The sequence below is a fragment of the Pseudopipra pipra genome, chromosome 6, assembly GCF_036250125.1.
Source record: "Pseudopipra pipra isolate bDixPip1 chromosome 6, bDixPip1.hap1, whole genome shotgun sequence".
NCBI classification, from domain to species: domain Eukaryota; kingdom Metazoa; phylum Chordata; class Aves; order Passeriformes; family Pipridae; genus Pseudopipra; species Pseudopipra pipra.
Window position 1 is genome coordinate 1,390,367 of NC_087554.1, and position 27,492 is coordinate 1,417,858.

The 27,492-nt window shown below is 52.3% G+C and overlaps 1 protein-coding gene and 3 long non-coding RNA genes across 4 annotated transcripts; 3 read left to right on the plus strand and 1 right to left on the minus strand.

Annotated features, from left to right (window-relative positions):
* Positions 1-27,492, minus strand: part of LOC135416638 (uncharacterized) — a 414,600-nt gene that overhangs the window by 356,684 nt on the left and 30,424 nt on the right.
* Positions 9,949-14,724, plus strand: LOC135415352 (uncharacterized). 2 transcript variants are annotated; one of them, XR_010431098.1, is made up of 5 exons: positions 9,953-11,422; positions 11,808-12,709; positions 13,516-13,647; positions 14,176-14,349; positions 14,620-14,724. It is a non-coding gene; the product is annotated as an uncharacterized LOC135415352 (long non-coding RNA). The 2 variants fall into 2 exon arrangements; XR_010431097.1 differs by lacking the exons at positions 14,176-14,349; positions 14,620-14,724 and having other exon boundaries at positions 9,949-11,422; positions 13,516-14,169.
* On the plus strand, positions 17,575-19,328 carry LOC135415354 (uncharacterized). Its single transcript, XR_010431100.1, has 3 exons — positions 17,575-18,266; positions 18,795-18,959; positions 19,229-19,328. It is a non-coding gene; the product is annotated as an uncharacterized LOC135415354 (long non-coding RNA).
* On the plus strand, positions 21,071-27,489 carry LOC135415353 (uncharacterized). The gene is made up of 3 exons (XR_010431099.1): positions 21,071-21,224; positions 21,653-21,884; positions 27,328-27,489. It is a non-coding gene; the product is annotated as an uncharacterized LOC135415353 (long non-coding RNA).

Genomic DNA, 27,492 nt, shown 5'->3' on the forward strand with positions numbered 1-27,492 from the left:
CTATCATCCTTCCTTTCCAAGCAGCCAGGAGGTCTAAACATGTGGATTGCAGAAGGTGATTTCTCTATTGTCCTTCCTTTCCAAGCAGCCATTTGGATCAATAACTACTCACATTGGCAATAATCAAGCTATGCCTCTCTTTCAAGTTATATTTGGATGCACTCAAAGCAGCGAAGATCACAGACCAACAGACACGGAGGAGATACAGCAGTTTTCAGACTATGTCATACTCAATTTCTGAAGTCTGGGCCTGCTGTTTTTCTTTAATCAAGCAGGAATGTTGTTAGGAAAATGTGCTGGGGGCCGTACAAGGACCTTGAAGGCAGTGGGCGAGGAGCAGCTGCTGCAGAGAGTGCTGCAGTGGGATACCTTTGAAACACTGCTCGTAATGGAGGAGCTGGTTAACTCCCCACAGCACGGCTGGAAATCAGCAGGACACAACTCCCTTGCTTCCAGCCACACCAGTCCATAGCTGTCTCCCATCCTTTGTTGTCTTCAATGCTGTGCTCACAACTGGGCTTTCCCACGCTGCTCCCTTGCAACTTGGCTTTCAGTTTGATAAGCAAACACATGAGACCAGGGCAAGCAGGAGGAAAATCCTATCTGTTCACTTTCTTGGCTCTTTTACAAGATTACCAAGTAAAACAAATGCTGCACAGCTGAAGCACATAATTATTTTTTGGCAAGAACTTAGAAGGATCCTTTTCTCATCTTTTGCCTTTCCCCCATGCCACGTGTCAGTCGTTCTCTTGCTGGCATATCCTACAAGGAAAGGGAGGCAATTCTGTGCATTGTATATGCAGTTTCTCCCTGACTTCATCACTTCCCTTCCCTCACAGTGGCATCCCTTTGCCCAGGGGCATGCAGTCCACTAGATTCTGTAATACAGTGTCGTGGTTTAGGAATGGTTTTCTCCAATTTAGTACTCCTACTAAAACCACGCACCATTTCCTCTCCTCCCTCCAATTAGAGACAGAAAAGGCAAAGATCACGGGTTGAGACAAGAACAGTTTCCTGGAAACAGCAATGAGATAAGAAAATGAACATTAGCAACGACTGTATTAACAACAAAAGGTATAAGAAAAGAAACTATTTACATGGATATCCCCCATGTCCACATGCTTTCAACTGGAAGGGACCCCTTCTCCCCTACAGAGTCCCTTTTTGCTGTCCCTAGCAGTGATGTAATGTGGTATAGAACAACCCCCTTCCTGGCTACTGCAAAAATTAACCCTGCCCTGGCCAGAACCAGGACATTATCCACCCCTTATTCTACATCATCTCATGCCCAGATCTTTCCATATATGCATATATACATATACACACATATGTATATATATGAATATACACAAGCACAGGTATCATTTCCACAGTCAATGGTTACCCCTCCAAGATGTCTGCTGAGTTCATTTAGTCCATCACTGCGGGTTCTGTCCTAGAGGTTTTCCAGGGCGGGAGGGCTGGTGTGCAAATGCTTTTCCTTTTTTGGATGCAGCCCGCAACCCAATTCAAATTGAGCTAAATTCTCATAACTGAAGTTTAATCTTCCAATCCCCTGAAGATGGAAGTTTAATCTTCCAATCCCCTGAGGCTGGAGGCCCTGCACCAGCCCTGCCTCTCCCCTAGCTGGTGGCCACAGCAGCTCTCGCTCTGCTTACCATCCCTGCTGTGGTTTATGGGATGGAGGGCGGTCAGTGGGAAGCAAGCAGCCAAAAGAAAAAAAAAGCCAAGGTTCAGTGAAATTTCATGTCTATCAGATGAGTAAGGTAAACGAATATGATAGAAAAACACACTGTTTTGCAGCCCATGCAGGTGTTTGCTGTCAGATGCACCACATATTGTACAGTCACATCTGCTGGAAAAGCACTTGGCTGATGATTTATCACATCACTGTGTCAAGGAGCTGAAAAGCCCCCTGAAATTTTCCATTTAATACTAACATTCCCAGCTTGGTGATGCTCCCTGACGTTTCCTACGTTGCTGTTCAAAGCAGTTCATGGAGTGGGTGAAAACCTTCACCATCCCCTGGCTTGCCAGCAGTACCCTCACAGACAGACTCAGGACACCTCAAGGGACCCAGGACACCAAGCAAACTTTAGGACAGGTTTGTTGCATTCCCATCATCCACACCTGTTGCTGCTCCCTCAAAGGGGAAAAGAGAGGCATGTTAGGCACTCATTGGAAGTGGGTGTTGCTCTGCTCTCGGTGCCGTGCAGATCTCTGGTCCCCGCCCATCAGCTCGGGGCAAAGCCCAAAGCCCAGAGCTGATGAAGGCACTGGTAACCCAGTGTGTACAAGCTTTGGCTCACATAGGTTAGAAATGGGGTTTTCAAGTCATGGACTCAACTTGAAGAAAATCACCGCAGGGCAGGCACTCCTGCCATAGTGTTCTCTGACCTTTTTTGCCTTCTACAGGAGGCTTTGTTGGGGTTGTGGGCTGACTAATGGGTCTGATCTGTAGCCAAGATCTCCTGGAGCTTAGACAGCATGTAGGATGAGTTTGGCTTTGCAACTACCTCTGCCTGTCATGGCAAATGTCTCATCTGAGTAAACACATTTCTGTTCTCTTTTTACACATAGGTTTATTTGTCCAGAATAAGGCAAAGAATCAATAATCCTTGAAAGCCTCCATTTTCATTCCAAGTATTTTTGTCCACATGGCCTATAAATCTGAAAGTGTTTTGGACAGAGGCATAGCTCCACTCAGCTTTTTGTGGCCAAGGAGTTGTATTCTATGTCTTGCAGAGAGTGATTTTGGAAGTATTTTTAGGCTCTTGTTTAAGAAAGAAGAGATGTGATGAGCTCACATTTTCTGCTGCTGTGCACAGCCATCCTTGCTCATAAATATATCCCTCATCACCCTCTCTGGAGGGGGGAAAGCACTCTCTCAAATAGGGCTGTTGAACATAGAAGTGGCATGAGCTCATGGATTCCTTTCCTTTCCGGGGCATGTTTCAGAATATTAAACATAAAAGGAAAGGAAAGAGGAAAGGGAAAAGGGAAAAGGGAAGAGGGAAGGGGGGAGGAGTGAAGGGGAGGGAATAGGTGTGGAGGCTGACCCAAAGCCCTCTGAGATCAGAGTCGGCCGTCAACGACCTTCCCCTCACAAATCCAAGGTCCCAGCTCCCGGTGGGACCCCGACGGCCACCAGCCACAGCCAGCTTTGTCCCAGCTCCGGGAACACGGTGGCCACCAGCCTCTGGCCTGCTGATACACCTTTGAATTTGTGTTTTTATTTTGAATCAACAGCACTTTCAGCTACTTTTATTATTGTTTTTAATTCTCCTAAGTCTGTATTTGCTTTGGAGGAGAGAATGAAAACTTGGGATGAAATGAAGTGGATCAGGATGGTGGAACAAAAAGGAAAAAAGCAGAAAACATTTCAAATCTTATTCAAGTGATTTTTTTTTCCAGTAATATAAACCATGAAATTCCTTATAACATTATAGTATTTTACAGTTTTATGAAGCTTTCTATTGTGACTTTTATGGAATCAAAAGATGAAGATGATGAGATATTTTAGCATTTCCATTTTTCAAAATTAAATGTCTACTGAAAATAAAGTAGCTTAATGCATTTACAGGAGAGTTCATGTCCATTTTCGCTCCTTCTGTGTCGAGTCTTGTCTGATTGAATTGAGATCTGAGGATCACTGTGGTGGTATGGGGGAGTGGCTGGCAATTTGGAAGCAGGCGTCATTGGTTCGCCTGGATTGCCAAGGAGCAGCACGGAGATGAGCCCACTGGTGCCAGGGGTGTCACCTCCTTCAGGAAGCAGGCGGTGGGTGCAGGGGAGATGCAGCAGGTGGAGACCATGGAGAGGAAGGTCCTGGTGGAGCCCAGGAGCACAGGCAGGGGCGCCTGGCTGTAGCTGCTGCCGTACTCGTACAGATACCTGCGGCAGGGGCGGGACGAGGAGACCCGGCACCCCGGGATCGGGAGCAGGAGCTGCGGGATTTAGGGGCGTGGGGGCTGCCCGGGGATGGGAGCCCTCTCCAGCTCCCGGGAACGGCGAGTCCGCACTGCAGGACTTGACCGACAGGGCCGAGGACTGCGGGAGGGACAAGTGGTTATGGCCACCCCCGACACACTCTCTCATCCCGGCCGTGCTTTGGGGTCCATCCCCCGCTTTTGGGTCGCGCCCCGGGGCTGCAGTCCCGGCCGTGCCCACCGGGTCACCGCTCTCCCGTGCCAAGGCACAGCCCCGGCTCCCCCGGCCCGAGCGGGACCGTGTCCCGTTCCCTGGGGGGGTCCCAGCCCCAATCCCACCTCGGTCCTCCCGCCGCGGGGCCCCCACTCCGCCTGCCGGGCGAGAGGCGGCACCGGCCAGGACCCGCAGCGGGCACGGGCGGGACCCGGCAACGAGCCCCGGGAACAAACCCCCGAGCACGGACCCCCGGGAACGAGCCCCTGGACTTAAGAGTAAGAGGTTTGAAATCCTCAAAAGCTCAGTGATGACAGAACAGTGTCACTGCCTTTATCAGCTCATCTCTAAATTCAACATGGCACAAGAAGCTGTGCAGAAATACCCATCTCAACAAAGATCTCCCAGAGCAGTTCGAATCCAAGTGTGCTTCACTTCAGCTGTGCACAAGCACCACTCCTGCTCACCTCCGTGCTGTGTTTGACAGAGTCTGACAGAACATTCCTTTGGGGAACGTGCTGGTTCCTGCTCACGAGGAGGCTGATACACCAGACTTACTGCCTGAGGTACAAAACACTCTCCAGAGTAATCGCCCCAACAACTGTATCAGATAGAAACACATCCTTAGAAATAACAATTGCGATGCCAAGGTTTCATGTTCTAAACTCTCTCTCCCTCCAGAGTTCTCCTGGGAATGTAGGGATGGTGTTTAAGAGCAGCATAAGGAGAACTGACAGTCACTGTTCCACACTTTCCAGGATAGCAACACTGCCAAACTGAGCTTGTAACATAGACCCTCTCAGGATAATTTGTATATCTCATTAAATGCTAATTCTTCATGAGAAGAATCAGGACAGGGAGGCTGATTTAACACCTAGAGGGATTCGTGGGCTACAATGAGGACACTGACCACAAGCCTGGTGCTCCTGAAAAGAGCAGGTATTGACCTGACAAGTGCCTCAGATCGATCTGTGACAAGAAGTGGGAGGTGGAGTTGGTACCAGAGTCGCTGTCCCTTCACACACAGTTAGTCATTGGCCTGCAGAAAAGAAGGGGGTTCCTGCCTGCTGCTCTGCCCTGGCACTGCCCCGTTCCCTGGGAAAGTGCAGCTCTTGTCACTGCAGTGTAAAGGTGGGGAAAAGGCAGCGAGAGAAAGGCAGCCCAGCTTGGGGGGTGACCCTCCCTTCCTTCAGCTGCTGGGAAACTTGGCCGGGGGTCCCTCAGAGGCACTCCAGCTGAGGAGCTGCACCACTGCCAGAGGGACTTGGCAGTGACGGGGCAAGGGCAGCTCCTAAAATGCCCAGCTGGAGGAATGAGCCGCCCAGGTCTCCACAACAAGCCCCGTGCAGGGCATTTGGGCTGCTGGGGAATGGCCCAGCAGGGAGGTTCTGCTCCTGCCAGCCCAGCTGTTGCTGCCAACCGCATAGGAGGGGAGGTATTTTGTCAGGGCAGTCGCTCATGGAACGGGTTGCCTGGGGAGGTTGTTGTATCCCCATCCGTGGAATGTTTCAAAACATGACTGGATCCCTCCCTGAGCAGCCCGGTCCGATCCCATTGGTGAGTGTGGCCTGAGCAGGAGGTCAGACTTAGAGACCTTGAACTGTCTCTTCTGACCCAGATTCCTCTACAGTCCTGCAGCAGTTCTGGCTTCTTACAGTCCATGAGACCAGTTCCAGTTCCACAGTCTGCAGAGAAGCTCCTTTGCCCAGCAGGCAGTCCTGGAATGCCCAGCCATCCATGGCAGAGATTCCCAGAGCTGCCATGTGCCCCAGCTGTCCCTGAGCCCCAGCTTTGGCCTCGGCACTGAAACGCTGCCAGGACCTGTCCCTGTTGTGCAGGTCCGTGGGGCTGCAGGACACGGTGTCACACAGCACACACGGCCCCTGGGTCCTGCCAGCTCCTCCAGCCTGTGCTTCCTGATTGCCGGGCATTTTAGGGGCCACCTGTCTCCAGGGATGGGCAGGGAAACAGAGATTTCCTGTGACTGGGAGCAACGCAGGGCCTTGCCAAGGCAAGCGAATCGCCTGGGCTCCAGGTGCCCGTGTGCAATTCCATGTCCAGGCTCTCCCCCAGCAGCAGGTTCCTGTCCCCAGTTCCCGATCTCCCTGAGCTGAGCGGGCGGGGCGGGGCCGCAGGGCCGGGCGGGCTGGGATTGGGCGGCGGCGCTCGAGCGCTGATTGGGCAGCGCTGCCGGCCCGCGGTATAAAGGGCCGGCGGGGCGGGTGTGGTCGGTTGTGTGTGAGGGCTGAGGGTGTGGCCCTGCTGCTGCCCGGGCTGCGGAGGGGAGAGCGCCTTGGCCAATGGGTTATGGACCGGGGGAGCCGGGGGGCGTTTAGGGGCGCGTTGTGCTGGGCAGCGGGGGCCGGGTGAGCCCGTTACCTGCCGGGTGACCCCGGGGGAGCCGTGGCAGGGCTACGGGGCTGTTGCTCTCTGGGTGTCTCAGGGATTGCCTCGGAATCCCAAAGCCTTTCCCCGTGCAGGGTTAGGAGGCAAAGACTGGTCTCAGTTTCTTGTTGCTGCATTAATGCTTTTTGCTCCTTCTCTGTGCAGTTGTGCCCTCCCTGGGGCTCAGCTCAGGTCCGTGCCCAGCGGCTGGTGGAGTGTGGCGAGTTGTGCTTCCTGCCGGGCGGGAGCTGCCTTGGGAAGCTGCTCTGTCCCCACGGCTGTGCCGAGCTGGGAGCTTGGACAGGGAAGGGCAGGGCCCGTCCTGCCGGTGAGAATTGGGTTTGGCTGGGGGAGGATGGAATGGAGTGTGTGCCTGTTAACTCCAAGGAGAACCAACAGCTGGGAGAGACCCCGAGCAGGTTTGGTGCCATGAGAGCAGCTTTAAAAGACCTTGAGTGTTGGAGAAACGTCCAGAGAATCGGCTTCTTTTTTGCAAGGAGGCAGTTTGCAAGGACAGGGGGTTTGCTGTGCTCTCTAGCAAGAATACTCCCCTTGGGATGTCCAGGGTGAGGAAATGTTGGCCCCGTGTGGGCTGGAGCAAAGGTGTGTGGGTGCCTGTGTGTGACAGCCGTGGGTGTGCAGGAAGGGGGTTCTGGTGCCATTGGAGCTGCCAGGGAGCCAAAAAGGGCACAGTTGTCTGAAAAAGGTGAAAGCTCTGTTGGCCTCTGTTGACACCTGCACCAAAGGAGTTGCAAATTTCCCCCCTCTTGGTTGCAGGCTTCACAAAGCTCCCAGGAAAGGAAGTTTTAGATTCCAACTCACCTTTATGCTAAAGGTTTCCTTGTTCTCTCAGCAGGATGTCGAGTGCCACCATGTCCCTGAGGTTCCCCTTTCTGCTGTTGGGAGAGCACGAGGTGGATGGAGAGGATCCCCAGCCATCTGCAGGCAAAAGGGACTGGCACAACTGCGATTTTTCTCCAGGTCTCTTAAGATGGGCTTTCAGGGTACCATGGGTAATGTGCCAGCTCTCCTGCTGGAGTTTTTGTCTTGTGCTATATTTGAACAGACAGAGTAAAACTAAAGTCAGGTGTGTTCTGGAGTATGTTACACTCGTGCAAAGCTCCTTCCCTCTGTTTATTTTTTGTTCTGGAAAGCACAGTCTGGGGTTCCTGGGCACTTCCTATTAAATGATTCCATGAAAATAATTTTGTACTGAAAGGAGAAAGGAGCTGACTCTGAGATCAGATGTCACTGATAAAAGCTGTATGTTTTTTCACTCAGTAAGCTTTTAAAATATCTCGTAGTGTGTAGGAATGCCTGGCTTCTAAAACTCACCAATTGAGTCTTAGAAGTTTCTTTGAAGAGCTGAGTTCAGGCAGGAAAATTGGCCCCCAGGAGGGACTCTGTGCCTGCTCTCCCGTGGCTCCAAGGGATCTCTGGCCCTTCACGCCGGCACCGAGATTTTCTCGGGAAGGGCCTCAGATCCCCGGACCAGTCTGGGACACAGGCAAGATCTCCCTGCAGTTTAGGACCAAATTGGCCCCCTGGAGGGACAGTGCTGTTGGTGCCCCCGGGTTGGGGCACCCCGAGGACTCCAGCGCGCACCGAAAGGATTATTCGGGGAGATCCTCGGGGTGCCCGGCCCTGGGGAGCTCAAAGCAAGGTCCCTGCCATGGATTCAGGCATTGCTGAGAGTATCCCAGGGGTACCTGTCCCTGCTAGACATGGAGCTCTCTAATGGGCTGGAATTGGGTGATAAAAGTGGTGCTGCAAGTGCCAAAGAAGTGTGGGATTGGGATTAAGAAATGAGCAGTGATGGTACAATTGGCTGTTTTCTCTTAAATGTAATGGTAAGAGCTGCAGGAGTGCCAGGTGTGTGTTCCAGTCCCCAGCATTTGGTTTGCATGTGTCCTGGTCAGACACAGGTCCAACTTCCTCAGTCCTTAACCCAGTAGAGGGAGAATTAAGGACTGACACTGTTAAGGTGACTGGTGTGACAGGGGTTAAAGTGGGAAAACATTGAGGAATTCCTGAGTTTGTGTATTGCCCAAACTCCCCCAAACCTGTGCTAGGAAGAGATTGAGTGGAAAAGTTGAGACAGAAATGAAATTGAAAACTGGGGATATTGAAACTGTAGGTGCTGAAACTAAATGTGTCCAAGCAGCAGCTCTTGTTGTGCAGGGAATAACTCCTGTCAGCAGCAAGGCCCCGACTGAAGTGGCAGCTGCAGTTGTTCCTGTGGTGTGGGCCAGTGGAACTGCAGGAGAGTGGGAGAGGGCAGAACCTGTAGGTATTACCCCTAATGTGGGATCTCTCCTGGTAAGGCCAAGCCAGTATCCTTTAAATCAGAATGGCAGCTTGGATTGGTTGCAGGAACAGCTGAATTTGCTCCTCCTGGTTTGCTTGTAGAAGGTGAATGCCAGAACCTGCCAAGAAAACCAATGGCCAAGGGGACTGATGAGTGCAGGACCTGAGAGAACCCCTGTAAGTGTCAACCTCGAGTAGTTTCCAGTATTGGATTGCAAAGATGGCCTTTGCTGCATCTGCTTGAGCAAGGAAAGCCAAGAAACCTTTGCTTTGGCAGGAGAAAATCTGGAAAGGGGAAAGAAAGAAGAGAAGCCCCCTGACTTCTCCCTTAGCCCCATACAGCCCATGAACTGCCTTCCTGGGAATGGTACGACGGGGTGGACTCTGGATTGCTCCCTCTGGATGTGTGGTAAGACTGTTATGGCAACTTTTCCGACAGCCTGTAAGCATTTGCTGCCTTGGCTAGATGGGGCAAGGGCAGCCTTTAAGCAGCTAAAGCATTCCCTGAGGAGAGCTCTGGGTGTGCCAGATGTGTCAGAAGTGTTGGAAGCATCTTTGGTGGGGAGGGCAAAGAAAGGCCAAGGTGTGCAGTGACCCCCCTGAGAAGGGACTTTGAGTTAATGGCATCCCTGCAAGTGAACTCTGTGGGCTGTTCCCCCTGTAGGGCAGGTGATAGTCCCAGCTACAGTGATGGGAAAAATGGTTAAAAGAGAGCCCAAAAAGCTGGAAATGCTCCTGGAGGCTCTTGGCCAACAGAGTTTGCTGAGTTCCCCCTGACAGAAGGACAGTGACAGCTTTTGAGTGCTGGTAGATCCTTTGAATAGATAGCCTTGAGTGTGTCCTTGTTGCCCCAGTAGGCCTTGTCAAAGTCCCCATATTCCAGGAGATATGCCTATTAAAGTTAAAAATGATCCTTTTCCTAATCCTTTGTTGGCTTGAGGCTCTCCCCTCAGGAACTGCAGGAACTCCTGGTGCCGCCTGGGCCGATGGATTGGACGCCCCAGCCCCTCCGTTCCTGCCCAGCCCCTGGGGCCGTGTCAAGTGGTGGCACTACCAGCCCTGCAGGGGAAGTGGGAAGGGCCTTTCCAGGTCTTGTGGGCCACATTTAGAGTAGCCAAAGATGCAGAAAAAGGATGTTGAGTCTCTTCTTCTTGAGTTCAGAAAGCTCCTTTTGATTGGTGAGCAGAACAAAGTGGATCCTTCAGAGTTCCCATCTGTGTTTGTGTCTCAGCCTGTGTTAGGATTCAGGGCTGTAGCTGTTGTTGTCACTGAGGAGTCAAACTATGCTTTAAATAAGGAGACACTGGCCTAATGGACAAGTGTCAGGAAAAAAGGGGGAATGATATCTGAGTGTTGAGATGTAACAAGAGCTGATCCTTTTTGCAGTGGGATGTAGCCTGGAAACTGCACAGAGCTGGGTCAAGGGATTGAAAGGGACCAAGCAAGGGAGGTGAAGAAAGAAGGAAGAAGGGAAGTGAGGCAGCAGGCAAGCAGCACCAAGTTGCTGTGTAAGCAGGTGAGTTGTGTTGAGGTTCCTAAGGCAGGCACTGAGGACTTTGAGGGCTCCAGACAGAGCAGACCTGGGAAGGCCCTCGGTGAAGCCCCTTGGAAACCTTCTAAGGGTAGGTGTGTATGGTAATAAGTGTGTGAAAATGTCCTGAGTAGGGATTAGGAATGCAGGGAAGGAAAATGAATCCTCCTGTAATGCTGCCATATCAGCTGCAGTGGAGATAGCTCTGTGTGCCCTTTGGGAGCTGATTGCCAGGACTCCTGGTGGGCTGGAATGATTCAAGAGCGTGGGAATAAAAGATTGCCTGGCTTCTAAAACTCATCAATTGAGTCTCAGAGGTTCTTGTAAGAAATTTTAGGCAACACCTGAACTTGTAGTGTGTGTACTTCTGAGTTCAGCTGGAAAGAGATTGTCCAGGGAACAGGAATGTTTCTCATTCCAGGAAGTTGCCCTTGATGAACTTCCCATCTGAGCTGATGCCCTTGGCAGGAGAAGTGCTCAGCAAGGAGGCTCTTTGCTCCTAGGCAGGAAGAAAGGTCAGTGCCCTTCCTCCCCAAGGCCCAGCCCAGCAGGGCTGGCAGGAGCTGCTGGTGTGGCTGCTCTTTGGGTTCTCAGCTGTGCCCGTGGGTTGGTGACATCGTGTTCCTGCCTGTGCTCCAGGGCAGCCAAAAGCCCCAGCCCAGCCCCTGGGCCTTTGTGGGAGCCTGAGCTATTGTAGTACTGGGGATGGGGGTTTGGGTTTTTGTTTCCCTAAAAGTAGAACCATTGGGGGTATCTCTTATCTCACAGTTGTTGTTTTGATATCTTAATTAATTACAACTTTAGAAGAAAACCTTCTGTAACTTAACAACTGACTTGCCCTGGTTCCACTGAAAGTGCCAAGGAGTTGTAGTGTCCACTGGATTGTTTGTATTGAAGCAGTTTGGTGTTTACAGAGGGATAATAACTCCTGTCAGCAGCAAGGTCCCGACTGAAGTGGCAGCTGCAGTTGTTCCTGTGGTGTGGGCCAGTGGAATTCCAAGAAAATGGACAAGGACAGAAGCTGTAAGAATTACCCCTAAGGCAGAGTCTCTCCTGGTAAGGCAAACCAAGTATCCTTTAAAATTAGGAAGCCAAGCTGGATTGGTTGCAGTAACAGCTAAATTTGCTGATCATGGCTTGATAGTAGAATGTGAATGGAAGGACCTGTAAAGAAAGGAAATGGGAAAGATGATGGATTGCTGGGAGCAGGGGCTGGCAGACAGTGGCACTGGATGTTTGGTTGTGTTTGGGAATGAGCAGCTTGACCTGCCCAGGGTTGTCTGTGCTGGGGGTGGGTTTGGGTCCTGTGTGGCCACAGGTCTGTGCAGCAGCTGGAGCCTGGGCAGGTTTGGGGGCTGTGGTGTGCCAGGCTGCTGAGTTTGTTTTGCCTGTTTCCTTTCAGTGTCCCAGTGTCCCTGCTTGGCTGTTTGTTGCCCTGCAGGCAGAAGAGCCCAGGCCTGAGCTGGCTGAGTGTTGGTGTGACCCAGAGTGGGTGTCCCTGCCCTCGGGACAGTCCCCAGAGCTGCCTTTGGCATCCCCTGCTGAAGGGTGGGAGCTGCCCAGAGCCAGCAGCATCCAGCTGGAGGATGCAGGAGGATGCAGCTCTGCTTTGCTGGGAGGTAAGAGGTGGGGGTGCAGGAGCTGGCAGGGGTGTTTTGCAGGCAGAGGGAGGGCAGGAGCAGGAGACTTGCAGGTGCAGCAGCTGGGTCAGTGCTGGATGGAGTCAGGCTGGGAAAGGGCCCTGAGTGTCAGGGCAGGGGAGAGCCCAGGGTGGCCCTGGGAGCCCTGGGGCTGTGACCAAGTGCAGTGGGCAAAGGAAGGGGCACTGGAGAGCTGGGCAAACAGCTGGAGGAGTTGCAGGGAGCACCAGGAGACTGGAATGCAGGAGCAGCAGCTCCCTGTGTGTGTGTAGAACCAGCTGTGCTGCAGCCCCCAGTGAGGTGGGAAATGAACCTCAGGAGGCTGGGAAAGAGTCACACACACTGGTTAAAGTGGGCTGGACTCTTCCCAAGTGTCTGAAAAGCTTTTTGTTGTTGTTGTTTGTTTTGCTTTATCAGTTGAAAACTGAAGTGATTTTCAAGGTGTTGGCAGTTGTTTTCCTGTGTCTTTGGTGAGGTGTTGACTCAGTACCTTTCCTGGAGCTGCTGTTGGATGAAGAGGTGCCCCCAGTTGACCTGTAAGGTCCTGGTTTTCTTCCCTGCTTCTCCCAGCTTGTCCAGGAGATGGAATTCCAGTGCTACAGTCTAGATGGGTCGTGGTGCTTCCAAAAGGAGCCTCTGTGCCTTCAGGACAAGTTCTGTTGCCACTGAAGCTGTTGGAGAAGTGGAGCACTGGCAGTGAGAGGTGTGGAATGATATTGTTGTGGCACAGAAGAAATGAGCAGTGATGGTGCAATTGGCTGTTTTCTCTTGACTGTAATGGTGAGAGCTGCAGGAGTGTCAGGTGTGTGTTCCAGTCCCCAGCATTTGGTTTGCATGTGTCCTGGTCAGACACAGGTCCAACTTCCTCAGTCCTAAACACAGTAGAGGGAGAATGAAGGACTGGCAGTGTTAAGGTGATTGGTGTGACAGGGGTTAACCTGGGAAAATATTGGGTGATTCCTCAGTTTGTCTGTTTGCCAAATTCACCCAAACCTGTGCTAGGAAGAGATTGAGTGGAAAAGCTGAGGCAGAAATGAAATTGAAAATGGGGCTATTGACACTGTAATTGCTGGAACTAAATGTGTCCAAGCAGCAGCTCTTGTTGTGCAGGGAATAACTCCTGTCAGCAGCAAGGCCCCGACTGAAGTGGCAGCTGCAGTTGTTCCTGTGGTGTGGGCCAGTGGAATTGCAGAACAATGGGCAAGGGCAGAACCTGTAGGTATTACCCCTGATGTGGGATCTCTCCTGGTAAGGCCAAGCCAGTATCCTTTAAAATCAGAATGGCAGCTTGGATTGGTTGCAGGAACAGCTGAATTTGCTCCTCCTGGTTTGCTTGTAGAAGGTGAATGCCAGAACCTGCCAAGAAAACCAATGGCCAAGGGGATTGATTAGTGCAGGACCTGAGAGAACCCCCTGAAATGACAGCCTGGAGTAGTTTCCAGGATTAGAAAGATGGCCTTTGCTGCATCTGCTTGAGCAAGGAAAGCCAAGAAACCTTTGCTTTGGCAGGAGAAAATCTGGAAAGCAGGAAGGAAGAAGAGAAGCCCCGTGACTCCTCCCTGAGCCCCAGACAGCCCCTGAACTGCCTTGCTGGGAATGGTGGGACGGGCTGGACTCTGGATTGCTCCCTCTGGATGTGTGGTAAGACTGTTATGGCAACTTTTCCAACAGCCTGTAAGAATTTGCTGCCTTGGCTGGATGGTGCAAGGGCAGCCTTTAAGCAGCTGAAGCCTTCCCGGAGGAGAGCTCTGGGTCTGCCAGATGTGTCAGAAGTGTTGGAAGCATCTTTGGTGGGGAGGGCAAAGAAAGGCCAAGGGGTGCAGTGACCCCCCTGAGAAGGGACTTTGAGTTAATGGCATCCCTGCAAGTGAACTCTGTGGGCTGTTCCCCCTGTAGGGCAGGTGATAGTCCCAGCTACAGTGATGGGAGAAATGGTTAAAAGGGAGCCCCAAAAACTGGAAATGCTCCTGGAGGCTCTTGGCAAAGAGAGTTTGCTGAGTTCCCCCTGACAGAAGGACAGTGATAGCTTTTGAGTGCTGGTAGATCCTTTGAATAGATAGCCTTGAGTGTGTCCTTGTTGCCCCAGTAGGCCTTGTCCAACTCCCCATCTTCCAGGGGATAGACATATTAAAGTTTAAAATGCTCTTCCTAATCCTTTGTTGGCTTGAGACTCTCCCCTCAGGAACTCCAGGAACTCCTGGTGCCGCCTGGGCCGATGGATTGGACGCCCCAGCCCCTCCGTTCCTGCCCAGCCCCTGGGGCCGTGTCCAGTGGTGGCACTGCCAGCCCTGCAGGGGAAGTGGGAAGGGCCTTTGCAGCTCTTGTGGGTCACATTTATAGCAGGTAAAGTTGCAAAAAAGGGACCTGTGTTATGTTATTCTTGAGTTCAGAAAGCTCCTTTTGATTGGTGAGCAGAACAAAGTGGATCCTTCAGAGTTCCCATCCGTGTTTGTGTCTCAGCCTGTGTTAGGATTCAGGGCTGTCAGTTGTTGTTACTGAGGAGTCAAACTATGCTTTAAATAAGGAGACACTGGCCTGATGGCCAAGTGTCAAGAAAAAATGTGGAATGCTGTCTGAGTGTTGAGATGTAACAAGGGCTAATCCTTTTTGCAGTGGGATGGAGCCTGGAAAGTGCACAGAGCTGAGCCAAGGAACTTAAAGGGACTGAGCAAGCAAAGTCAAGAAGGAAGGAAGAAGGGAACTGAGGCAGCTGCCAAGCAACACAAAGTTGCTCTAAAACAGGTGAGTTGTCTTTAAGTTGCTAAGGTGGTCACTTAGAACTTTGGGGACTGCAGGCACAGGTGACCACCAGAGACCCCCAATGGAGCCCCTCAGATTCCTTATGAAGGTTTGTGTTTATGGTAACAGGTGTTGGGAATGTCCTGAATGCAGAACAGGAATGCAGGGAAGGAGAATGAACCCTCCTGTAATGCTGACCCCTCCCATCAGCTGCAGTGGAGACCCCTCCGTGTGCCCTTTGGGAGCTGATTGCCAGGACACCCGTGGGGCTGGGATCACGGCAGGTGGTGTAAGCAGGGAATGCCTGGCTTCTAAAAGTCACCAGCTGAGTCTTAGAGGTTTCTTTGAAGAGCTGATTTCAGGCAGCAGAATTGGCCCCCAGGAGGGACTCTGTGCCTGCTCTCCCGTGGCTCCAAGGGATCTCTGGTCCTTCACGCCGGCACCGAGATTTTCTTGGGAAGGGCCTCAGATCCCCGGACCAGTCTGGGACACAGGCAAGATCCCCCTGCAGTTTAGGACCAAATTGGCCCCCTGGAGGGACAGTGCTGTTGGTGCCCCCGGGTTGGGGCACCCCGAGGACTCCAGCGCGCACCGAAAGGATTATTCGGGGAGATCCTCGGGGTGCCCGGCCCTGGGGAGCTCAAAGCAAGGTCCCTGCCATGGATTCAGGCATTGCTGAGAGTATCCCAGGGGTCCCTGTCCCTGCTAGACATGGAGCTCTCTAATGGGCTGTGATTGGGTGATAAAAGTGGTGCTCCAAGTGCCAAAGAAGTGTGGGATTGGGATTAAGAAATGAGCAGTGAGGGTCCAATTGGCTGTTTTCTCTGGAATGTGACTGTGAGAGCTGCAGGAGTGCCAGGTGTGTGTTCCAGTCCCCAGCATTTGGTTTGCACATGTCCTGGTCAGACACAGGTCCAACTTGCTCAGTCCTTAACCCAAGAGAGGGAGAATGAAGGACTGGCACTGTTCAGGTGATTGGTGTGACAGGGGTTAAACTGGGATAATATTGGGTGACTCCTCATTTCTCTATTTGCCAAACTCACCCAAACCTGTGCTAGGAAGGGATGGACTGGAAAAGCTGAGACAGAAATGAAATGGAAAACTGGGGCTATTGACACTGTAATTGCTGAAACTAAATGTGTCCAAGCAGCAGCTCTTGTTGTGCAGGGAATAACTCCTGTCAGCAGCAAGGTCCCGACTGAAGTGGCAGCTGCAGTTGTTCCTGTGGTGTGGGCCAGTGGAATTGCAGAACAATGGGCAAGGGCAGAAGCTGTAGAAATTACCCCTAAGCCAGAGTCTGTACTGGTAAGGCAAACACAGTATCCTTTAAAATTAGGAAGCCAAATTGGATTGGTTCCAGTTAAGAGCCGAGTTTGCTCCTCATGGTTTGATAGTAGAAGGTGAATGCAAGGATCTGTAGAGAAAGCAAATGGGCAAGATGATTGATTCCTGGAGCAGGGTCTGACAGACAGTGGCCCTGGATGTTTGGTTGTGGTGGGGAATGAGCAGCTTGACCTGCCCAGGGTTGTCTGTGCTGGGGGTGGGTTTGGGTCCTGTGTGGCCACAGGTCTGTGCAGCAGCTGGAGCCTGGGCAGGTTTGGGGGCTGTGGTGTGCCAGGCTGCTGAGTTTGTTTTCCCTGTTTCCCTTCAGTGTCCCAGTGTCCCTGCTTGGCTGTTTGTTGCCCTGCAGGTAGAAGAGCCCAGGCCTGAGCTGGCTGAGTGTTGGTGTGACCCAGAGTGGGTGTCCCTGCCCTCGGGACAGTCCCCAGAGCTGCCTTTGGCATCCCCTGCTGAAGGGTGGGAGCTGCCCAGAGCCAGCGGCGTCCAGCTGGAGGATGCAGGAGGATGCAGCTCCTGTTGTCTGGGAGGTAAGAGGTGGGGTGCAGGAGCTGGCAGGGGTGTTTTGCAGGCAGAGGGAGGGCAGGAGCAGGAGAATTGCAGGTGCAGCAGCTGGGTCAGTGCTGGATGGAGTCAGGCTGGGAAAGGGCCCTGAGTGTCAGGGCAGGGGAGAGCCCAGGGTGGCCCTGAGAGCCCTGGGGCTGTGACCAAGTGCAGTGGGCAAAGGAATGGGCACTGCAGAGCTGGGCAAACAGCTGGAGGAGTTGCAAGGAGAACTAGGAGACTGGAATCCAGGAGCAGCAGCTCCTTGTGTGTGTGTGTAGAACCAGGTGTACTGCAGCCCTGAGTGAGGTGGGAAACGAACCTCAGGAGGCTGGGAATGAGTCCCACACACTGGTTAAAGTGGGCTGGACTCTTGCCAAGTGTCTGAAAAGCTTTTCTTTATTTTTGCTTTATCAGTTGAAAACTGGAGTGATTGTCGAGGTGCTGGCTCCTTGTTTTCCTGTGTCTTTGGTGAGGTGTTGACTCAGTACCTTTCCTGGAGCTGCTGTTGGATGAAGAGGTGCCCTCAGTTCACCTGTAAGGTCCTGGTTTTCTTCCCTGCTTCTCCCAGCTTGTTCAGGAGATGGAATTCCAGTACTACAGTCTAGATTGCTCGTGGTGCTCCCAAAAGTAGACTTTGTGCCCTCAGGGTAAGTTGTGTTGTCACTGGAGCTGTTGGGAGAAGTAGGGAGTTGGCAGGGAGAGGTCTGGAATGATATTGCTGTGGTACAGAAGAAATGAGCAGTGAGGGTCCAATTGGCTGTTTTCTCTGGAATGTGACTGTAAGAGCTGCAGGAGTGCCAGGTGTGTGTTCCAGTCCCCAGCATTTGGTTTGCACATGTCCTGGTCAGACACAGGTCCAACTTCCTCAGTCCTAAACATTGCAGAGGGAGAATGAAGGACTGGCACTGTTCAGGTGATTGGTGTGACAGGGGTTAAACTGGGATAATATTGGGTGACTCCTCATTTCTCTATTTGCCAAACTCACCCAAACCTGTGCTAGGAAGAGATTGAGTGGAAAAGTTGAGGCAGAAATGCCATTGAGAACTGGGGCTATTGACACTGTAATTGCTGAAACTAAATGTGTCCAAGCAGCAGCTCTTGTTGTGCAGGGAATAACTCCTGTCAGCAGCAAGGCCCCGACTGAAGTGGCAGCTGCAGTTGTTCCTGTGGTGTGGGCCAGTGGAACTGCAGGAGAGTGGAAGAGGGCAGAACCTGTAGGTATTACCCCTACTGTGGGATCTCTCCTGGTAAGGCCAAGCCAGTATCCTTTAAAATCAGAATGGCAGCTTGGATTGGTTGCAGGAACAGCTGAATTTGCTCCTCCTGGTTTGCTTGTAGAAGGTGAATGCAAGAACCTGCCAAGAAAACCAATGGCCAAGGGGCTTGATTAGTGCAGGACCTGAGAGAACCCCCTGAAATGACAACCTGGAGCAGTTTCCAGTATTGGATTTAAAAGATGGCCTTTGCTGCATCTCCTTGAGCAAGGAAAGCCAAGAAACGTTTGCTTTTGCAGGAGAAAAGCAGGAAGGAAGAAGAGAAGCCCCGTGACTCCTCCCTGAGCCCCAGACAGCCCCTGAACTGCCTTCCTGGGAATGGTGGGACGGGCTGGACTCTGGATTGCTCCCTCTGGATGTGTGGTAAGACTGTTATGGCAACTTTTCCAACAGCCTGTAAGAATTTGCTGCCTTGGCTGGATGGTGCAAGTGCAGCCTTTAAGCAGCTGAAGCCTTCCCTGAGGAGAGCTCTGGGTGTGCCAGATGTGTCAGAAGTGTTGGAAGCATCTTTGGTGGGGAGGGCAAAGAAAGGCCAAGGGGTGCAGTGACCCCCCTGAGAAGGGACTTTGAGTTAATGGCATCCCTGTAAGTGAACTTTGTGGGCTGTTCCCCCTGTAGGGCAGGTGATAGTCCCAGCTAGAGTGATGGGGAAAATGGTTAAAAGGGAGCCCCAAAAGCTGGAAATCCTCCTGGAGGCTCTTGGCAAAGAGAGTTTGGTGAGTTCCCCCTGACAGAAGGACAGTGACAGCTTTTGAGTGCTGGTAGATCCTTTGAATAGACAGCCTTGAGTTAGTCCTTGTTGCCCCAGTAGGCCTTGTCCAACTCCCCATCTTCCAGGGGATAGACATATTAAAGTTTAAAATGCTCTTCCTAATCCTTTGTTGGCTTGAGACTCTCCCCTCAGGAACTCCTGGTGCCGCCTGGGCCGATGGATTGGACGCCCCAGCCCCTCCGTTCCTGCCCAGCCCCTGGGGCCGTGTCCAGTGGTGGCACTGCCAGCCCTGCAGGGGAAGTGGGAAGGGCCTTTGCAGCTCTTGTGGGTCACATTTATAGCAGGTAAAGTTGCAGAAAAAGGACCTGGGTTATGTTTTCTTGAGTTCAGAAAGCTCCTTTTGATTGGTGAGCAGAACAAAGTGGATCCTTCAGAGTTCCCATCTGTGTTTGTGTCTCAGCCTGTGTTAGGATTCAGGGCTGTCAGTTGTTGTCACTGAGGAGTCAAACTATGCTTTAAATAAGGAGACACTGGCCTGATGGCCAAGTGTCAAGAAAAAATGTGGAATGCTGTCTGAGTGTTGAGATGTAACAAGGGCTAATCCTTTTTGCAGTGGGATGGAGCCTGGAAAGTGCACAGAGCTGAGCCAAGGAACTTAAAGGGACTGAGCAAGCAAAGTCAAGAAGGAAGGAAGAAGGGAACTGAGGCAGCTGCCAAGCAACACAAAGTTGCTCTAAAACAGGTGAGTTGTCTTTAAGTTGCTAAGGTGGTCACTTAGAACTTTGGGGACTGCAGGCACAGGTGACCACCAGAGACCCCCAATGGAGCCCCTCAGATTCCTTATGAAGGTTTGTGTTTATGGTAACAGGTGTTGGGAATGTCCTGAATGCAGAACAGGAATGCAGGGAAGGAGAATGAACCCTCCTGTAATGCTGACCCCTCCCATCAGCTGCAGTGGAGACCCCTCCGTGTGCCCTTTGGGAGCGGATTGCCAGGACACCCGTGGGGCTGGGATCACGGCAGGTGGTGTAAGCAGGGAATGCCTGGCTTCTAAAAGTCACCAGCTGAGTCTTAGAGGTTTCTTTGAAGAGCTGATTTCAGGCAGCAGAATTGGCCCCCAGGAGGGACTCTGTGCCTGCTCTCCCGTGGCTCCAAGGGATCTCTGGCCCTTCACGCCGGCACCGAGATTTTCTTGGGAAGGGCCTCAGATCCCCGGACCAGTCTGGGACACAGGCAAGATCCCCCTGCAGTTTAGGACCAACTTGGGCCCCTGGAGGGACAGTGCTGTTGGTGCCCCCCGGGTTGGGGCACCCCGAGGACTCCAGCGCGCACCGAAAGGATTATTCGGGGAGATCCTCGGGGTGCCCGGCCCTGGGGAGCTCAAAGCAAGGTCCCTGCAATGGATTCAGGCATTGCTGAGAGTATCCCAGGGGTCCCTGTCCCTGCTAGACATGGAGCTCTCTACTGGGCTGGAATTGGGTGATAAAAGTGGTGCTGCAAGTGCCAAAGAAGTGTGGGATTGGGATTAAGAAATGAGCAGTGAGGGTCCAATTGGCTGTTTTCTCTGGAATGTGACTGTGAGAGCTGCAGGAGTGCCAGGTGTGTGTTCCAGTCCCCAGCATTTGGTTTGCACATGTCCTGGTCAGACACAGGTCCAACTTGCTCAGTCCTTAACCCAAGAGAGGGAGAATGAAGGACTGGCACTGTTCAGGTGATTGGTGTGACAGGGGTTAAACTGGGAAAACATTGGGTGTAATTCCTCATGTCTCTATTTGCCAAACTCACCCAAACCTGTGCTAGGAAGGGATGGACTGGAAAAGCTGAGACAGAAATGAAATTGAAAATGGGGCTATTGACACTGTAATTGCTGAAACTAAATGTGTCCAAGCAGCAGCTCTTGTTGTGCAGGGAATAACTCCTGTCAGCAGCAAGGTCCCGACTGAAGTGGCAGCTGCAGTTGTTCCTGTGGTGTGGGCCAGTGGAATTGCAGAACAATGGGCAAGGGCAGAAGCTGTAGAAATTACCTCTAAGCTAGAGTCTGTACTGGTAAGGCAAACACAGTATCCTTTAAAAGTAGGAAGCCAAATTGGATTGGTTCCAGTTAAGAGCCGAGTTTGCTCCTCATGGTTTGATAGTAGAAGGTGAATGCAAGGACCTGTAGAGAAAGCAAATGGGCAAGATGATTGATTCCTGGAGCAGGGTCTGACAGACAGTGGCACTGGATGTTTGGTTGTGGTGGGGAATGAGCAGCTTGACCTGCCCAGGGTTGTCTGTGCTGGGGGTGGGTTTGGGTCCTGTGTGGCCACAGGTCTGTGCAGCAGCTGGAGCCTGGGCAGGTTTGGGGGCTGTGGTGTGCCAGGCTGCTGAGTTTGTTTTGCCTGTTTCCTTTCAGTGTCCCAGTGTCCCTGCTTGGCTGTTTGTTGCCCTGCAGGTAGAAGAGCCCAGGCCTGAGCTGGCTGAATGTTGGTGTGACCCAGAGTGGGTGTCCCTGCCCTCGGGACAGTCCCCAGAGCTGCCTTTGGCATCCCCTGCTGAAGGGTGGGAGCTGCCCAGAGCCAGCAGCATCCAGCTGGAGGATGCAGGAGGATGCAGCTCCTGTTGTCTGGGAGGTAAGAGGTGGGGTGCAGGAGCTGGCAGGGGTGTTTTGCAGGCAGAGGGAGGGCAGGAGCAGGAGAATTGCAGGTGCAGCAGCTGGGTCAGTGCTGGATGGAGTCAGGCTTGGAAAGGGCCCTGAGTGTCAGGGCAGGGGAGAGCCCAGGGTGGCCCTGGGAGCCCTGGGGCTGTGACCAAGTGCAGTGGGCAAAGGAATGGGCACTGGAGAGCTGGGCAAACAGCTGGAGGAGTTGCAAGGAGCACCAGGAGACTGGAATGCAGGAGCAGCAGCTCCTTGTGTGTGTGTAGAACCAGCTGTACTGCAGCCCCCAGTGAGGTGGGAAATGAACCTCAGGAGGCTGGGAACAAGTCCCACACACTGGTTAAAGTGGGCTGGACTCTTGCCAAGTGTCTGAAAAGCTTTTCTTTATTGTTGCTTTATCAGTTGAAAACTGAAGTGATTGTCGAGGTGTTGGCACTTGTTTTCCTGTGTCTTTGGTGAGGTGTTGACTCAGTACCTTTCTTGGAGCTGCTGTTGGATGAAGAGGTGCCCCCAGTTCACCTGGAAGGTCCTGGTTTTCTTCCCTGCTTTTCCCAGCTTGTCCAGGAGATGGAATTCCAGTGCTACCGAACAGATGGCTTGTGGTGCTTCCAAAAGGAGCCTTTGTGCCTTCAGGGTAAGTTGTGTTGCCAGTGGAGCTGTGGGGAGAAGTGGGGGGTTGGCAGAGAGAGGTCTGGAATTATATTCCTGTGGCACAGAAGAAATGAGCAGTGATGGTCCAATTGGCTGTTTTCTCTTGAATGTAATGGTAAGAGCTGCAGGAGTGCCAGGTGTGTGTTCCAGTCCCCAGCATTGGGTTTGCACCTGTCCTGGTCAGACACAGGTCCAACTTCCTCAGTCCTTAACACAATAGAGAGAGAATGAAGGACTGGCAGTGTTCAGGTGATTGGTGTGACAGGGGTTGAACTGGGAAAACATTGGGTAATTCCTCAGTTTCTGTATTTGCCAAACACCCCCAAACCTGTGCTAGGAAGAGATTGAGTGGAAAAGTTGAGGCAGAAATGAAATGGAAAACTGGGGCTATTGAAACTGTAATTGCTGGAACTAAATGTGTCCAAGCAGCAGCTCTTGTTGTGCAGGGAATAACTCCTGTCAGCAGCAAGGCCCCGACTGAAGTGGCAGCTGCAGTTGTTCCTGTGGTGTGGGCCAGTGGAACTGCAGGAGAGTGGAAGAGGGCAGAACCTGTAGGTATTACCCCTGATGTGGGATCTCTCCTGGTAAGGCCAAGCCAGTATCCTTTAAAATCAGAATGGCAGACTGGATTGGTTGCAGGAACAGCTGAATTTGCTCCTCCTGGTTTGCTTGTAGAAGGTGAATGCAAGAACCTGCCAAGAAAACCAATGGCCAAGGGGATTGATTAGTGCAGGACCTGAGAGAACCCCCTGAAATGACAACCTGGAGCAGTTTCCAGGATTAGATTGCAAAGATGGCCTTTGCTACATCTCCTTGAGCAAGGAAAGCCAAGAAACCTTTGCTGTTGCAGGGGAAAATGGGGCAAGCGGGAAGGAAGAAGAGAAGCCCCCTGACTCCTCCCTGAGCCTCAGACAGCCCCTGAACTGCCTTCCTGGGAATGGTGGGACGGGCTGGACTCTGGATTGCTCCCTCTGGATGTGTGGTAAGACTGTTATGGCAACTTTTTGAGTAGATGGTGCAAGGGCAGCCTTTAAGCAGCTGAAGCCTTTCCTGAGGAGAGCTCTGGGTGTGCCAGATGTGTCAGAAGTGTTGGAAGCATCTTTGGTGGGGAGGGCAAAGAAAGGCCAAGGTGTGCAGTGACCCCCCTGAGAAGGGACTTTGAGTTAATGGCATCCCTGCAAGTGAACTTTGTGGGCTGTTCCCCCTGTAGGGCAGGTGATAGTCCCAGCTAGAGTGATGGGGAAAATGGTTAAAAGGGAGCCCCAAAAGCTGGAAATGCTCCTGAAAGCTCTTGGCAAAGAGAGTTTGGGGAGTTCCCCCTGACAGAAGGACAGTGACAGCTTTTGAGTGCTGGTAGATCCTTTGAATAGACAGCCTTGAGTGTGTCCTTGAGTAGGCCTTGTCCAACTTCATATATTCCAGGAGATATACCTATTAAAGTTTCAAATGCTGTTCCTAATCCTTTGTTGTCTTGAGGCTCTCCCCTCAGGAAATGCAGGAACTCCTGGTGCCGCCTGGGCCGATGGATTGGACGCCCCAGCCCCTCCGTTTCTGCCCAGCCCTTGGGTCCGTGTCCAGTGGTGGCACTGCCAGCCCTGCAGGAGAAGTGGGAAGGGCCTTTCCAGGTCTTGTGGTTCACATTTATAGCACTTGTTGCTGAAAAAGGACCTAGGATATCTTGTTCTTGAGTTCAGAAAGCTGCTTTTGATTGGTGAGCAGCACAAAGTGGATCCTTAAGAGTTCCCATCTGTGATTGTGTCTCAGCCTGTGTTAGGATTCAGGGCTGTCAGTTGTTGTCACTGAGGAGTCAAACTATGCTTTAAATAAGGAGACACTGTCCTGATGGCCAAGTGTGAATTAAAAAGGTAGAATGCTATCTGAGTGTTGAGATGTAACAAGGGCTAATCCTTTTTGCAGTGGGATGGAGCCTGCAAACAGCACAGAGCTCAGCCCAGGGATTGAAAGGGACCAAGCAAGGGAGGTGAAGAAAGAAGGAAGAAGGAACTGAGGCATCAGCCAAGCAGCACCAAGTTCTGTGTAAGCAGGTGAGTTGTGTTGAGGTTCCTCAGGCAGGCACTGAGGACTTTGAGAGCTCCAGACAGAGCAGACCTGGGAAGGTCCTCGGAAACCTTCTAAGGGTAGGTGTGTATGGTGATAAGTGTTGGGAAATGTCCTGAATGTGGAACAGGAATGCAGGGAAGGAAAATAAACCCTCCTGTAATGCTGACCCCTCCCATCAGCTGCACTGGAGACACCTCCATGTGCCCTTTGGGATCTGATTGCCAGGACACCCGTGGGGCTGGGATCATGGCAGGGTGTTGTAAGCAAGGAATGCCTGGCTTGGAAAACTCACCAGCTGAGTCTGAGAGACTTCTTTGAAGAGCTCATCTCAGGCAGCAGAATTGGCCCCCAGGAGGGACTCTGTGCCTGCTCTCCCGTGGCTCCAAGGGATCTCTGGCCCTTCACGCCGGCACCGAGATTTTCTCGGGAAGGGCCTCAGATCCCCGGACCAGTCTGGGACACAGGCAAGATCCCCCTGCAGTTTAGGACCAAATTGGCCCCCTGGAGGGACAGTGCTGTTGGTGCCCCCGGGTTGGGGCACCCCGAGGACTCCAGCGCGCACCGAAAGGATTATTCGGGGAGATCCTCGGGGTGCCCGGCCCTGGGGAGCTCAAAGCAAGGTCCCTGCCATGGATTCAGGCATTGCTGAGAGTATCCCAGGGGTCCCTGTCCCTGCTAGACATGGAGCTCTCTAATGGGCTGGATTTGGGTGATAAAAGTGGTGCTGCAAGTGCCAAAGAAGTGTGGGATTGGGATTAAGAAATGAGCAGTGAGGGTCCAATTGGCTGTTTTCTCTGGAATGTGACTGTGAGAGCTGCAGGAGTGCCAGGTGTGTGTTCCAGTCCCCAGCATTTGGTTTGCACATGTCCTGGTCAGACACAGGTCCAACTTGCTCAGTCCTTAACAAAGTAGATGGAGAATGAAGGACTGGCAGTGTTCAGGTGATTGGTGTGACAGGGGTTGAACTGGGAAAACATTGGGTAATTCCTCATGTCTCTATTTGCCAAACTCCCCCAAACCTGTGCTAGGAAGGGATGGACTGGAAAAGTTGAGGCAGAAATGCCATTGAGAACTGGGGCTATTGACACTGTAATTGCTGAAACTAAATGTGTCCAAGCAGCAGCTCTTGTTGTGCAGGGAATAACTCCTGTCAGCAGCAAGGTCCCGACTGAAGTGGCAGCTGCAGTTGTTCCTGTGGTGTGGGCCAGTGGAATTGCAGGAAAATGGACAGGGACAGAAGCTGTAGGTATTACCCCTAAGCCAGAGTCTGTACTGGTAAGGCAAACACATTATCCTTTAAAAGTAGGAAGCCAAATTGGATTGGTTCCAGTTAAGAGCAGAGTTTGCTCCTCATGGTTTGATAGTAGAATGTGAATGGAAAGACCTGTAGAGAAAGCAAATGGGCAAGATGATTGATTCCTGGAGCAGGGTCTGACAGACAATGGCCCTGGATGTTTGGTTGTGTTTGGGAATGAGCAGCTTGACCTGCCCAGGGTTGTCTGTGCTGGGGGTGGGTTTGGGTCCTGTGTGGCCACAGGTCTGTGCAGCAGCTGGAGCCTGGGCAGGTTTGGGGGCTGTGGTGTGCCAGGCTGCTGAGTTTGTTGTCCCTGTTTCCTTGGAGTGTCCCAGTGTCCCTGCTTGGCTGTTTGTTGCCCTGAAGGCAGAAGAGCCCAGGCCTGAGCTGGCTGAGTGTTGGTGTGACCCAGAGTGGGTGTCCCTGCCCTCGGGACAGTCCCCAGAGCTGCCTTTGGCATCCCCTGCTGAAGGGTGGGAGCTGCCTAGAACCAGCAGCATCCAGCTGGAGGATGCAGGAGGATGCAGCTCCTGTTGTCTGGGAGGTAAGAGGTGGGGTGCAGGAGCTGGCAGGGGTGTTTTGCAGGCAGAGGGAGGGCAGGAGCAGGAGAATTGCAGGTGCAGCAGCTGGGTCAGTGCTGGATGGAGTCAGGCTGGGAAAGGGCCCTGAGTGTCAGGGCAGGGGAGAGCCCAGGGTGGCCCTGGGAGCCCTGGGGCTGTGACCAAGTGCAGTGGGCAAAGGAATGGGCACTGCAGAGCTGGGCAAACAGCTGGAGGAGTTGCAAGGAGAACCAGGAGACTGGAATCCAGGAGCAGCAGCTCCCTCTGTGTGTGTGTGTAGAACCAGGTGTACTGCAGCCCTGAGTGAGGTGGGAAATGAACCTCAGGAGGCTGGGAAAGAGTCCCACAAACTGGTTAAAATGGGATGGATTCTTCCCAATGTCTGAAAAGCTTTTCTTTAGTGTTGCTTTATCAGTTGAAAACTGAAGTGATTGTCGAGGTGTTGGCACTTGTTTTCCTGTGTCTTTGGTGAGGTGTTGACTCAGTACCTTTCTTGGAGCTGCTGTTGGATGAAGAGGAGCCCCCAATTCACCTGGAAGGTCCTGGTTTTCTTCCCTGCTTCTCCCAGCTTGTCCAGGAGATGGAATTCCAGTACTACAGTCTAGATTGCTCGTGGTGCTCCCAAAAGGAGCCTTTGTGCCCTCAGGGTAAGTTGTGTTGCCACTGGAGCTGTTGGGAGAATGGGGGGTTGGCAGGGAGAGGCCTGGAATGATGTTGCTGTGGCACAGAAGAAATGAGCAGTGATGGTCCAATTGGCTGTTTTCTCTTGAATGTGACTGTGAGAGCTGCAGGTGTGCCAGGTGTGTGTTCCAGTCCCCAGCATTGGGTTTGCACATGTCCTGGTCAGACACAGGTCCAACTTGCTCAGTCCTTAACCCAAGAGAGGGAGAATGAAGGACTGGCACTGTTCAGGTGATTGGTGTGACAGGGGTTAAACTGGGAAAACATTGGGGAATTCCTCATTTCTCTATTTGCCAAACTCACCCAAACCTGTGCTAGGAAGGGATGGACTGGAAAAGTTGAGGCAGAAATGAAATGGAAAACTGGGACTATTGAAACTGTAATTGCTGGAACTAAATGTGTCCAAGCAGCAGCTCTTGTTGTGCAGGGAATAACTCCTGTCAGCAGCAAGGTCCCGACTGAAGTGGCAGCTGCAGTTGTTCCTGTGGTGTGGGCCAGTGGACTTGCAGGAGAGGGGGAGAGGGCAGAACCTGTAGGAATTACCCCTGATGTGGGATCTCTCCTGGTAAGGCCAAGCCAGTATCCTTTAAAATCAGAATGCCAGCTTGGATTGGTTGCAGGAACAGCTGAATTTGCTCCTCCTGGTTTGCTTGTAGAAGGTGAATGCAAGAACCTGCCAAGAAACCAATGGCCAAGGGGATTGATTAGTGCAGGACCTGAGAGAACCCCCTGAAATGACAACCTGGAGTAGTTTCCAGTATTAGATTGCAAAGATGGCCTTTGCTGCATCTGCTTGAGCAAGGAAAGCCAAGAAACCTTTGCTTTTGCAGGAGAAAATGGGGCAAGCGGGAAGGAAGAAGAGAAGCCCCGTGACTCCTCCCTGAGCCCCAGCCAGCCCCTGAACTGCCTTCCTGGGAATGGTGGGACGGGCTGGACTCTGGATTGCTCCCTCTGGATGTGTGGTAAGACTGTTATGGCAACTTTTCCAAGAGCCT